Source organism: Sceloporus undulatus, unplaced genomic scaffold (assembly GCF_019175285.1).
Source record: "Sceloporus undulatus isolate JIND9_A2432 ecotype Alabama unplaced genomic scaffold, SceUnd_v1.1 scaffold_18, whole genome shotgun sequence".
NCBI classification, from domain to species: Eukaryota; Metazoa; Chordata; class Lepidosauria; order Squamata; family Phrynosomatidae; genus Sceloporus; species Sceloporus undulatus.
This window is the reverse complement of record NW_024802940.1, coordinates 7,674-21,895: the sequence shown is the minus strand read 5'-3', so window position 1 is coordinate 21,895 and position 14,222 is coordinate 7,674. Positions and strand designations below refer to the sequence as shown.

Here is a 14,222-nt window from a genome sequence, read left to right as displayed (position 1 = left end):
CCTACATGGTTTGGATGTAGGTCACCTATGGGATCATCTTGCACAATGTGCCCCGTACACTCAGGTCCCCTGGGAGACATTCATTTCAACTGGCCAGGACTAGACTGACAACTGTCACCCAGAGGACATGTTCATCGGTCACCCATAGACTGTGGAATGACCGGCCTGGAGAGATTTGACAGCTAAATATGCTGTCTGAATTTAAACCAGTATTAAAGATTTCTCTCTTCCGGCAGGCCTACCTGGCAGATTTTAAACAATTACTTTAAAATTATGATATTTCAGTTTTATGTTGGATGGTTTTAATGTGCCCTGTGTTTATGTATTTTAACATAATGTGTTTGAATGGTCTTATGTGGTTTAATCTATGTTGTATCCCACTGTGAGCCTTGGAGAGAAACAGGTAAGAAATAAATCATTATAGCAACAGTATTTACATTTCTGTACTGCTTCACATTGAATTCAGGAATCCCTAAGTGGTTTACAATCTGTAAACCAATCTGCCCCCAACTAGCTGGGTACTCATTTTACTGACCTATGAAAGGATGAAAGGCTGAGTCAACATTTTTATCTTTTTAATTGGATTTTATTCTTTTAATATGTAACTTGTCTTAATATTGTAATAATTTAATTATATTTTAATGTACTATTTTTGAATGCTTTTAGTTATACTGTTTTTTTTAATGTTGTGAGCCACCCTGAGTCCCAGTTTTAGGAAAAGGGCAAGATATAAATATAATAATAATAATAATAATAATAGGAGCCCTGGGACCAAACTCATTGTTGTAGTAGTAGTTGATGTTAGAATTAATGGCTGCCACCCAAGGGCATGTGGAGCATGCAAGGGACTTTACATCCAAAAGATCCCATACTGCAACCAGAACAAATCATTCTAGCCCTGATCACCTACTGCTATGCCTGAAGAGCTTGCTGTAGCCTTATAGCAATGCGGGAATGGGGAGGGGGTATTGATTCTGTATTTTCCCCCCAGACTCAATGTGGAACCTTTGAGGTAGAGTAGCACTTCAACCCCATTGTTCCTTTCATCAGCCAGTCTTTTTCTATAGGATCGCTCCAATCTATAGAGTTCTGTATCTAATCGTAAGTAAAATACACACTATGAGCTGTTTTATAATGCTAGGGTTTTTAAATCCTCAACTCTATAGATATAAATCCACTTACTGTAAGGTCATAGCTTCCCTAGTCCTGTGTTACAGTGTGCATTCTGGCTATATTAAGAATCTTTCAGTATGCTTCAGAAAAGTAAGAAAAAAGGTAACATTTAAGTTAGCTTAAAATGTACTGAGGGATGCAAAACTGCAACAGGAAGAAACTGTCTGGTTCCTCTTTAATTGAACATATAGCTAAACAACAGCACATAATAGCACAGCCAAGTTAATAAGTAGTAAACACAACAGGGAAGGGAAACAACAACAACAACAACAACAACAACAACAACAAAATAGATAAAGTATCATCTGTCTTTTTAGGCAACTCAATTGTAGTACAAGATAGTTCAGTGTGGATCTAAATATTTCTTGACAATTATTCAGCCAGTACTTGGAAAGAGATCTGCTCTTTGTATTACTTTTGCACAAGATCCAGTCAACTGTTGAATTCTAATTTCCTGGTCCCTGCTTCAAATGAAAAGATAGCAGGGGAGTAGGAAGGTGAAGAAAGGTGTGGAACAAGATACAAGTATTCATTTGTAAAATCATGTACAATTTTTTTAAAGGAAGAAAATAATATTTGTTATTATTTGTAAAAGACAAACTAGCAGCAATACAATCATGGCCATTATTTTTTTGCTCACCATCCAAGTTACATATAGCTAAAGGATTGTTATCTTCAAGTATCACAGATTTAGTACTTTCTGTACGTTTGAATTACAAAGAATGTACTGTATTTGGCAAAGCACTGGAAATTCATCACAACACTGATCTTTACTTTCATAAACCACTGTTCTATATGATATAAAGAACACTTGAATCTGCAAGAACCTTCCAATTTCTTTTCTTATATTCTAAAGTGTAGTTGGTGGTAATGGTGCTTCCTGGTGCTGGCACATCATCTCTGGAATACCCTCCATCATTGTGAGACTTGCCTGGCACTGACTTTGCTACCTTTTTGTGGCTAGGTGAACCCCATGCTTTCTAAATATGGGCCTTTAACAGGCCTTGGCTTTATGAGGTTTTAACATCTCTCGTCTTCATATTCTACTGTTTTAGTGGTTTTAATATTGATTATTGCTTGTCTCAATAGACTGTATGTATGTATGTATGTATTTATAACAGCACTCTGGGAGTCCTTCAAGACTGAAGAGTGTGGTATTGTGTCTATGTGTCTTTAAGTTGCCTGAAGATCCTATGAATTCCACAGGATTTTCTTAGACAAGGAATATTCAGATGGTTTTGCCAATTCCTTTTGTTACAATATAGCCAACAGCACAATATGTTGGTGGTCTCCCATCCAAAATACTAAGCCTGGATGACCCTGCTTAGCTTCCAAGATCAGTCATGATCTGGCACCTTTAGATTATTTAGGCATTAGTTATAAAAAAGGTAAAAGTATTCCCCATTGATAAGATTGTCAAGTCGTGTCCGGCCATAGGGGGCGGTGCTCATCTCCGTTACTAAGCCAAAGAGCCAGTGTTGTCAGAGACTACTCTGTGATCATGTGGCCAGCATGACTGCACAAACACTGTTTACCTTCCCACCGAAGTGGTACCTATTTATCTACTTGCATTTGCATGCTTTCGAACTGCTAGGTTGGCAAAAGCTGGGATTAGTGATGGGAGCTCACCCCATCATGCAGCACTCAGGCCTTGAACTGTCAACCTGCTGATCTTGCAATCAACAGAGTCAGCGTCTTAACCACTTGAGCCACAAAACAAACAAACAAACAAACATATAGTATGTGTCCAGTTGGTCATGCCAGATTGTCTAACATGCAACGCCATACCAACAGACACTACCTACCTACAGCTTTTCATTCCATTCAGACTGGTTAAGTATAATCTCTTAATGATGATCCCACTGTCTTGGATCTAAATACAGATCTTCACACATTTTTATTTATTTATTATTTATTTATGGTATTTATACCCCACTCTTCAGCCCTAAATGCTATCAGAGCAGCTTACAATTATTATTTTTAATTACATGGTTCCCTGCTTACAATCTAAAAAGACACGACACAAAAGGAGAAAGGAATGGTGGTGGGAAAGCGGATGAGGCCCGGTGGTTATCCTCTCCCTCTGAGGCCTGGACCAAGGCAGATGGACTGGAGGGAGGGCTCTTCTTCTTGGGTTAATTTTGTGCCGTTCCCTCCATGTGTTAACTATACTGATAGAAAGATGGTGTATTCAGCACTATGTTCCTCCTGTTTGTGTTCTCAGAGGTCTGAGTACCTTCCTCTGTACAAGGAAATTGGGCATGATCCTGCACCAACTGCTGTCTACAGCGAGTACCCTCTAATCCATCTCACAAGTTGTACAAGCCTCCCATTAACATCAGTATTTTTAATATTTTCATCTTTTTAACTATATTTTATTCTTTTAACATGTAACTTGTTTTAATATTGTCATAATTTAATTCTATTTTAAAGTACAACTTTTGTATGCTTTTAATTGTACTGTGTTTTTTATAATGTTGTGAGCTGCTCTAAGTCCCAGTTGTGGGGAAAAAGTGAGATATAAATAACAACAACAGCAACAACAACAACCATCATGGAATATGTGTTAGAAAAGATTGGGTTCTATGCAGTAACATCATCCAAAGAACCTGATTCTGTAATTGCTCAAGACAAATGCTGACTTCAGTTAATACAAATTATTATTGGATCCCTCTTGTCCAGATGTATTAGTGGCAGAATCAGACACTGTGTGTAATTCAGAAAAATGATGCAGGCATTATTTATAGCTACCTCCGTAAGGGAGCATTTTCCTCAATGTCTTCCAAAGTCTCCAGTGAAGACCTCTGGGAAATCAGCCGCCGTCTGTGAAAAAAAAAAGTTAAATTAAATTAAATTCTGCTTAATTTAAACAGAAGAAAACAGAGAGTTCCAATAAACAAAACATTGGGTTCTGGAGGGTTTACACTTTCTCTCAAGGATCAGCTGTAGGGATGCTCCTGGATCTATCATGATCACTTGAAACACAGATGACCTCACTTTGTAGGAAAGCTTTTAATCAAGCTAAAATGTGATACCAGTCACAACCCTCTCTATACAGAGATAGCTTGGTGAAAGTTATTAGTGACTTGATAATCTCCTGTTTGAATTTCTGCAATGTGTTATTTGTGAAGGTATTACTAAAAATAGACCAGACATGTCAGGTTTGGAAATTTCAGGGACAGCTACCTTGCTAGTTGCAATTGGTGGATATGATCTTGTGATACTGGTTGCACTGTTATCTGGCTCATTTTCAGGGCCAGATCAAAGTATTGGTGTTGATCTTTAAAGCCCTTAATAACTTGAAGCCAGAGAATCCAAATCAGGGGTGAGAATCATTGGCCTTCCAGACATTGCTACTCTCCAAAGCACAACCCAGTATAGCCAATGGGATGATGGGGGCCCATCCAATTCCCACTACTGAGCTAAAGGATCACCTTTGCAGGCCTTCCTCTGTACCTGCTAAATGAATTTAGGTAGATGGCTACAAGAGAGAGGGCCTTCTAAGTTGTGGTATCCAGCTTAGGGAATGCCTTCCCCAAGACAGCTCACCAGGCACCACCCTGGTTATATGTTAGGCTCTAGATTAAATTATTTCACTTCTCTTAGGCATTTTGGATATTTAGTATTTTTTAACTGATGATTTAAATACTTACTGCATTTTTTATTGTATGAATAATCCTGATAACCTTTTGTTATACGGCAACATCTAGAGCTTGTAAACCAATCAATAAATGGCATGCATCTTCCTATCTGCAGGGGCTTAGAGTAGTGAATTTTCCCTTCCTTTTTTTTGGGCAAACCACCACAGCCCACCCACTCCGAATACTACACAGAAACTTGGGAAACCCTTTCCTAATGGGGAATATGGGGACTAGCCTGGCTAGGCAAGGGGTCCAGAGGAAGAAGACTGCAGCACACAGCTCAGTGATTATTCTGGGTCACACCAGGAGCTGACAGAACCTTGGCCAGGCAACTGAAGAAGGTGCAGGGTGGAGTATTATCCTATTAAGAGCTGCTACTCTAGAAAAAGTGTGCAGTCCACAGAGGCTTTAAGGAGGCTGACAAAGCCTGATCTTTCAGTGGCTCTACTCCTGCTGGATGCTGACTGCAATTCTTCAAGGACCAATGCTGCCTTCTTCAGTCCTAAGCTCATGAGGGACAGGAGAAGCTGCAGGGATATGACCCTCAAGAGTCAGATATTGATGGAAGGGTTTTACTCTCAAGTCTGCAAAGTATACAAGAGAGTACTGAAGATTTCCCTTTAAGGGGGGTGACCTATGTCAGGTCTGAATCAGAGATGTTACTGGGAGAATGTAGAGCCTGTGTGCAAGGGGACATAGTAGAAAGCTGCAGGAAAAGCAGGGACTTCCCTCCTGCCAGCAGACTGGCACACATTTCACCCAGAATAACGTTTGCTATCTTGGGTGGCCTTACATTGCTTTAAACCATTAAGAACTAAGTTATATAAAGCAAATCTTATCTATAGTTCTGCAAACAAGTACTTCAGTCAGAAGAGCAAGAGGTTGACTACAGCCCTGCCAATCCTCACCCCACTATGCTCTTTGAAAGAGTCAACACTTGCTGTTTGTAGCAGCTTAGCAGTCCTTCCAATCTGTTTACCCACAGGGTTTTTTTTAAATAAAAGAAGAGTACCATGAATAGTAAGAGTACACTACCTGAATATTAATAGTTTCTGAAGACAATTGGTCCTTTCACTCCACACATTATAGCACTATGATGCCAATTCAACTGCAATGACAACATCCTACAGGATCATGGGGATTGTAGTGTAGTTTGTACCCCTTCCTAAACTTCATATCCCAGGATTCCATAGAAAGAACCATGGCTTTTAAAGTGGAATTATTGAGCTGTAATTGCTTAGTGTGAAAGGGCCCAGAGACCCACTGGTTATAACCATACATAATCCAAGTTTCTTCATAAAGCACCACCAAACCTGAAACTAAACAAGGTTGTTCTGCTTGAAGTCCTCTATTCCTTATGGTTCTCCCCTCTTCAGATATTTCATGCTGTTTCTACTACGGAGGTTCGCAAATACCAAAGAAATATTCTCCATGACAGCAATCTATAATAGCAAGAACTCTCAGCCCTTGGACCAATTACCAGGCCCCTTGCAGGCTGCCATATGGCTCAACAGTCATTAGGACTCATCTCCAGCACACTTTTTCTTTCTTCTGCTCTCCATGTTTCCCTGCCTTTCTGAGCTATGAAGAAAAATTACAGAGAAAGAAACAGGAAAGAAAATGGAAATCGCCATGAATAGGATCACAATAGCACAAATAGAAAAAGTGACACTGCTTGGAATGTACCATATTAATAATAAATAATAAATAAAATTTTTATTTATATGCCGCCCTTCCTCCGCTATTACCCAATGATGCCTCACTAGTCCTAGATTCTTGCATAGATTTTGAATTATTAATAGTCCAAAAACAATAGTCAGTAAAACTGATTATGACACCCACACCCACACACACCCACACACACCATGAAATCAATTGGTGAAGTGGTGGTGACAAAGCGGTAACAATAACAACAATAATGCAAACAATATATCTAGTATTATTTTAGAAGCTGCTTGCATTCAGATGTGAAATACTCAGATCAACCAGGAATAAGCTCTGTATTTGCATGCTTCCTCCTCTTCCTTGTCCTTGAATGCTCAGTCCAACAGATCACAGCCCCCATTAAATGATCCCGGCCTTGCATTTCTGGAGAGTTTGGAGGGTACATTCCAACCAGTTCTCCAGTCTGATTAATTCCCATTTTATGTCTCAGGATAACATAATCCTGGCTTAATAAACTAGCATACTGTATGTACAAGTGGGCTGTAGCATTCAGCCCTTTCCTACAGCATTGCTTCTCCTTTCATGTGAGTGGGAAAACAAAGCAGAATTCAACACTTAAAGTGTTGCTTTATGATAAAACTGCAAACTGTTTTAAGTGCTGAAACCTGCCTTTTTCTCCTGTTTCAAGCAAGGGAGAGGGGAAGCATAAGCCAATGTTCTGCATAATCCATAGGCTTCTTGTGCATATTCTGGTTTATTAAAACAGAACTTCTTGTTTCCTGTCACATGTAAGTAGTTCTGGCATCCTTATATACGCAAACCAAACAGACAGTATTTGTTTGAGAAGAGAAGCGGGACCACACAAGCACAGAGCTCATTCCTGACACAACAAACCATGACTTGGCCTTCCCAAATCAGGGACTGGATTTCTACAACGCAACCATTATGAAATTGGAATTATACTCCGTTGTTTCTCTCCTGTTTACATATAACAGTTTTTGTTGCAATTGGAACTTATATGGCTGTAGTTGTTCAACAAATGCTCAAAAAGTCATGAAAAGGATTTTTGAAGAGTTAACAAGAAAACTACGCAGTGATTATCCCCAATATCCCATACTTAAAACAGAGCCTATGTGAGTGTGAGCTTTGCACATACCATTTTGTGTCCTTCCTCTCCCTGGCATGTGTCAAGCCCCAGGAGAGGCTCAAATGTTGTTGCTTACTGGTGGGGAAAGGAGGGAGGGGGATGCTGGTTCAGACCACAGGGAAAGAGCTGGTCTCAACTTGATCAGGGGGACAAGAAATGAGGGTGCCTTGTCAAATGAAGTGCAGCCACCTTTCCTTTCCCTAAGAGAGTACAGCAGCTGGATCTTCATGGTCTGAATTGCCTTTCCCCCTCCCTCTCCTTTCCTCTATAAGGCACAGCCACCACCCTTTCCAGGGCTTGACATGGCAGGTTTTTGGACTGAGCACAAAAGAATAACCCACTGCACGTTGCTCAAAAAGGAATTTGGATGTTTATCACACTAGACAGTTGTTTTGGGTCATTCCACTTGAAAACCACATCTCCTTCACACCATCACTGCATTTGTCCTTCAAATGTTTGTTCCCATGTTTGCTTTCTGGCACTTGAAATATGACAACAAATGCCAGTTACACCACCCTTTTTGCTCCTCCCTCTGTTTCATGATTGTTTAAAGGAAGCCAAATTGAACAATTATATAATGGTATTAAAAGAAGTTACCCCACTCCCCGCCCAGATCAGTAAAACACACCATGTCCTTTACAGCTATTATATTTACCCTCTATCTACTCTTGTAAATTTTATTATATATCATGTTATGTTATGTGTGTTTATATTTTTCCAATATAGTTTTGAATGTATTCTTTTTTAAAATATTGGAGAAACTATTTTCTGAAAACCAGAAAGATAAACGTTCTCTACTTTTGAAGGAAGCAAATTTCAGTAATCCAATTAACAATTCAACACAAATATTTGTAATCTAAGCAATAAATTTCATGTCATACTTGTGGAGTCACAGCTTTAAAGGCATCATGAAACACAAAGCAAAGAAAGGTTGCATGTTATAACTGCTGGAAGTTTACCCCATGGGGAGTCTCCAATGTGACTGAAATACATAAAGGGCAAAATAAATTGCTCCTTGGTAATATTGAAGAATCAGGATGTTGCCAAAGCTAATTTAATTATTTGCAAGAGAGACCTTGTTAACTATGCAACAGTTGTTTAACTATGGTCCTAGGAGGAAACATGAGCACAAGCACACTTTGTTCTTTTTTAAATTGCTATGCCAAATTTTACAACTACTGATGAATGTTTATTTTAAAGAGGACTGACTTATTTTAAATAAAATCTATCTAATCCCTTTCCAACTTCCTTGCAGTTTCCAACAATTCTTACATCTTCCTGTCAAAGCATCTGCTATGCCAAATAACAGTAATAAATTGTAAAAGCTGCTGTATGAAGAACCATGGTTCAGCTGAAATTTTAGGTGAAATATTAGCTGCAACATAAACAGCAAAATGTTGTGCCAATTGGCCAATATTTCAGCAAAAATTCTTTCATTCAATGAACTGATGAGTGGTAAACCTACATCTATGTAAATCCAATTAATACAATGGGTCTATTCTATCTGGGATTGGCAACTGAATTTAAGACTACAATCCTGCTCCCCATTTTTCCCTCACAATAGTATTTTTGAGAGACAGTAGTAGAAACCAAATGTCATTAGTTTAGCAGAAATGGAAGTAAGATGATTACTGGAGTAAAAGGTGAGCTGGAACAGGCGTTTGGCCCAAGTTCTGGATAAGACAACAGTAAGTATCCAAGACTGCCTTAGCAGATTGCAGAACTGGGCCAAAACTAAGAAAATGAATTTCAACTATGACAATTTTATCACAGATTCTACCTTCAGACATACAAATATAGGAAAGGTCATATAAAAGGGGAAGTACAGAAGGTAAACATCAATCATGAATTAGAATCAGTGGAGGTGGAAATAATGCAAATCTAGGGCGTCAGTCACATGTTGTATTTAGAGTGACTATGCAAATAATCTCACTCACATGTTTCAAGTTTGTTATTCACACTATGGTATCGCATCTATGCACATCTCTGCAAGTTCAGTTGCTCACATGTTTCAGCACTCAATTAAAGATGGAGTCTATCATACGAATGTATGTGAACCACATTCAAGACATGCAGAGTTTTATTCCAGTTTATCCCAGATCTATTCACATTGGTTATTCACACAGTTGATAATTCAATTTTTTTCGAAAAACTTGGGGGGGGGGGGGTTGGATGGCCAAATACCAAAGCACATGAGAACAGTTTGTATCAAGGCAAAGTCCACTAGGGTGTTAGGCAACTATACAATTTAGCAATACAGAAAGTAGAATAACTGCTTTCTGTATTGAATAATCAGTTAAGAGTTAAAGGTGTAATAATGTAAATAGGTATGTGAACAGAAAAGTGCCAGTGCTGTGATGGCCAATTTAACAAAGACACTGAAATCCACACAGGTAGATAACTTTTCTGCCTTTTCTCCTCAATAAGGAACACTGAAAGGAGTGGTTTAGATAAGCAGTAATTCAAACATATTAGTCTCCTCACCCTCTGAGTACATGTCCTGTCCAGCAAAGTTATTTAGGATGAGAAGCATCTCATCTTGGGAGAAAAGTAGGATATAAACTCAATAAATAAATATTGCACTCCACATTAATCTACACAGGCCTTCCAATTTAAAGGGTTGTACATAAAATACTAAATAAATTATTATATATAAATTATTTCCTTGTAATACCATTAATCTATAAAGGATTTGAATTCTTCATAGCAAATCTGAATTATCTGGAGAATTACACTATTAGTTCACATATTATTATTAGTATTATTAACCTTTATTTATAAAGCGCTGTAAATTTACACAGCGCTGTACATACAATCTTTTAGTCAGACGGTTCCCTGCCCTCAGGCTTACAATCTAAAAGATAGTAAACATAGTGTATTGTTTAATAACACAGTTACTATTCGCACTTCAATTTACAATGCTGGTTGGATAAGATGCTAAGTGTGGTCTTTTCAGTGTGACAATACATGATGAGAGGCATTCAGTACATTCCTGTTAGCTTTTTCCCAACAGAAAACAAGCTACCACTGAGGATCAAATACACTGCAGAAATATTTTCTCCAGTACAAGATCTACTCTGCCATATAATAAAAATTCTAATCATTTATAAGTACTTTTCTAATTAAAAAACAAGCAATGTTCTTTGCACATAGTGTCCAGCCTCTGAAGCAGAAAGAGACAGTTCAGATCAGAAGCTTGCTTTCCACTGTTCAACAGAATAACAAGGTAATCGAACTGCCAGGAAAGAACTGTGTGCTGAAAACATCGTGACATTATTGTCATTACACTTATCTGACAATATCACAGGTTTTCATGGTAGCAAAATGAATAAAACTACAGGGACAGCTATAATATGCATCCCAGTCCTTTGCAAATGTCAATTCATCTGTAAACATAAACCATCTTTTTAATACTTAGATCCTATGCAAGTGTTGTGAATCAGTAATGCAGCAGTTTAAGAATATTCGTTCAACAGATTCTTCTGAGCCAGATTTTTCTGCATTTTGTTGCAGCACTAACCTTATGCTCAGGGTTTAAATATATATTAAGAACTTCATCTACTGCCAACTTCACTGCGATGCAAGATTTCTGGCTAAAATCCCTAGTAATCTTTTGTATTACTAGCATTAGAACAAATAGGTCAAGGAAAAAAAACACACACCAAGATATGCAAAACTTCCACACAGCTGATGTGATCCAAAGTGTCCTGAAACAAATAGAAACAACTGTGCTATCTTTAGGAATCAGTTTGAAAACTTTATCCCCACAGAATTCACGCTGCATTTCCCCTCAAAAAGGTATGGATTCATATAGTATTGTTTCTGCAAAGATATCAAAGAACACTATGGGCTACATCCAACTGTTAATCCCACCTAGAGTTGACCCACTGAATGACTAGGACTTGTCTCATTGATTCAATAGGTTCTACCCAGACTGGCACTAAAACTAGATTTAGCCTTTGTTGTTGTTGTGCACCTTCAAGTCATTTCTAACTTATGCTGACCCAAGATGAACCTATCATGGGGTTTTCTTGGCAAGATTCTTCAGAGGGGGGTTGCCACTGTCATCCTCTATGAGTGAAAGTGTGTGATTTGCTCAAGGTTTCATGGCTGAGACAAGATTCAAACCCTGGTCTTGTCAGCGCAACTGCTGGGGTCCAACAACCACTGTCAGCAACTCAAACGAGTCCTGGGGTTAAATCAGACCCTTGGAGCAGAACTGGCAAATTTCCATGGTGTTGGCTTACGACCAACAAGAAAGGTGAATACGGCAGGTTGCTCAGTGCAGAAAATAACAGATGTGTTGGAACTGGGGTATACAGGGGGAAAGTCAAGAAAGCTCTACAAAAATGTACTTACATAGCTTGAATAATCATGGAAAGATCAATGAGGGTGGGAAAACAGAAAATGGGGTGAATGAGAAAATATGGATACATGTGAACAGGAATAGCGATGATGTATCACTTAGTGTATCATGTAGTGTATCATTTTATATGAATGGGGCAGTGATATGAGAGCATGGAACTGGGATACAGTATGTCCTTGGTCCTGCCCACTGATGGCTTGTAACCCCCAAAAGGTTACCTATGAAGGACTGCAACCCCTACTATTTACCAATTTTTTAAAAATACACTGCTGTGTGAGCCTCACAGACTAGTATGGCTGAAGAGGTACAGCTGTTGAAGAACTGAGAAGTTCAGCCTGACATTGTTTTTACAACTTGCTCTATTCCATTTATTGTCTTATTATGCCCCATGTCCTTTTTTCTCACACACCAGAAATTCTTGTTTTCCTACATCATGAGTTGTCACACTCTTTATAAATCAGGACTTTTCTTTATTTGAAAGAATGTTGATATGTTAGCCTGTATTATGTAACCGACTAGCACACTGACAAGCCACAGTATGGATCACATTTTATACAAGCAGCTAATTATTTGCTTCAAATCTATTACGATTCACTGAATGAATCATCATTAGAATGGACAGCCCATAAGTCAAATTCCAGTTCAAAAGTAGATATATAAAGTGGATGTCATTACCTTATTCTTTGTTTCATAAAAACAGGGACAATATTGACTTACCACACAGAAATTGTGAAACTACTGTCTGTTTACATCTTAACTGGGCAGATAGTAGATGAAAAATCAAAATACATCAAAAGAAAAAACCTTGAAAATCCTGTGTACCCAAGGCAGTGCCTTGTCCTGATTCACCACACAGATTCAACTGTAACAGTGTAAACATAATTCCACAGACACCAACGAAATCACTTCAATAAGCTCATATTTTTTTTGAAAAAGCATAAGGTTATGTCAATGTATCTTGACCTATATGATATTGGGGCTAGAATCGTCAAGTTTCTATGTCCTTTAACAATACAGATGACAGTAACACATGCCATGCTTCCAGTTCAAATTCCTATTTTGAACTAGGCTGTCTAAAAGCAAAAATCTCAAATGAACCTGAAATTATTCATAACCTTCAGGAAAAATAGTCAAAAATTTGATCAATATAGATGGCAGAAAGTTTAACACATCATATTAAAAATAAGTAAAACAATCAAATCCTGCCAAGTTCCCATTAATAGTGAATTTCCATGGCCATGCCTTTAATATCCGTTTGGAACAACAGAGAGATTCTGTTCTCATTGCTACACCTTCTGTTGTGAGAAGTGTGTTATTCTTATGGCAACCAACACTGATAAGTAGAACATTGTCCCCCTGTACAATGTTGCACATTTAGCTTGAATATATCCTGAATGTGTGAGGAATCCCCTCCAGTTCATCACAAAGGGAGAACTGAATGTTTATCTCTTGAGCAAGGTGAATTGTAATCAAATGAATTGTATTAAATTTATCCAAAACTAAATCTTCCAAAAGATAGGGTGAGGAGAAGGAAGAGGAAATTCTGACTGCCTAGCTGTAGCTGTCTTGTGCTGTAGACTGATAACACATGAATGCATTTCTTAAGACTGATGGGGAAAGGGCAACATACCAATTCAAAGTATGCCTGTGCTCCCAGTCATATGTGCAAAGCCATATCAATCTCAACCAAGCGAAACGTTCACCCAAATCATATTCCATAAAATAGTCTGACATGCAGATGGAGATGTTGAGTCATTGCAATAAGGGTCTATTTTAATACAGTTGGCCCTCCTTATACATGGATTTTTTATACACGGATTCAAGCATACATGGTTTGAAAATGTTTTTTTTTAAAGTATAAATTTCAAGTATCAAACCTTGATTTTTCCATTTTATATAAGGGACACCATTTTGCTATGCCATTGTATTTAATGGGACTTGAATATACATGTTTTGTTATTTACGGGGGTTCCTGAAACCAAACCCCAGTGGATAACAAGGATCCACTGTGTAACGGGATAAGGTTTGGAGCATGCAAACATTACACTTTGGGACTCTGTTGTCAACTGCCATAAAGTCGACTTTGACTAATGGTAAACCACTGAATGAGAGATCTCCAAGTCACCCTATCATCAAAGTACAAATGTATGTTTGCAAGATGATCCCTAAAGTTTCTTCCTTTCCTGAACTCAGAATAGACACCTGGCATTTCTTAGTCCATATATGGTAA

At 38.3% G+C, this 14,222-nt stretch overlaps 1 protein-coding gene across 2 annotated transcripts in view; it reads right to left on the bottom strand.

Annotated features, from left to right (window-relative positions):
* Positions 1–4,737, bottom strand: part of LOC121917428 (CDK5 and ABL1 enzyme substrate 1-like) — a 35,332-nt gene extending 30,595 nt beyond the window's left edge. Inside the window, exon 1 of one of the 2 annotated variants that reach the window (XM_042443383.1) lies at positions 3,925–4,737. The gene's annotated coding sequence lies outside the window, so the exon portion shown is untranslated. The remainder of the gene's footprint in view (positions 1–3,924) is intronic. The other variant, XM_042443382.1, reaches the window with a different exon arrangement.
* Between the last annotated feature and the right edge of the window lie 9,485 nt (positions 4,738–14,222).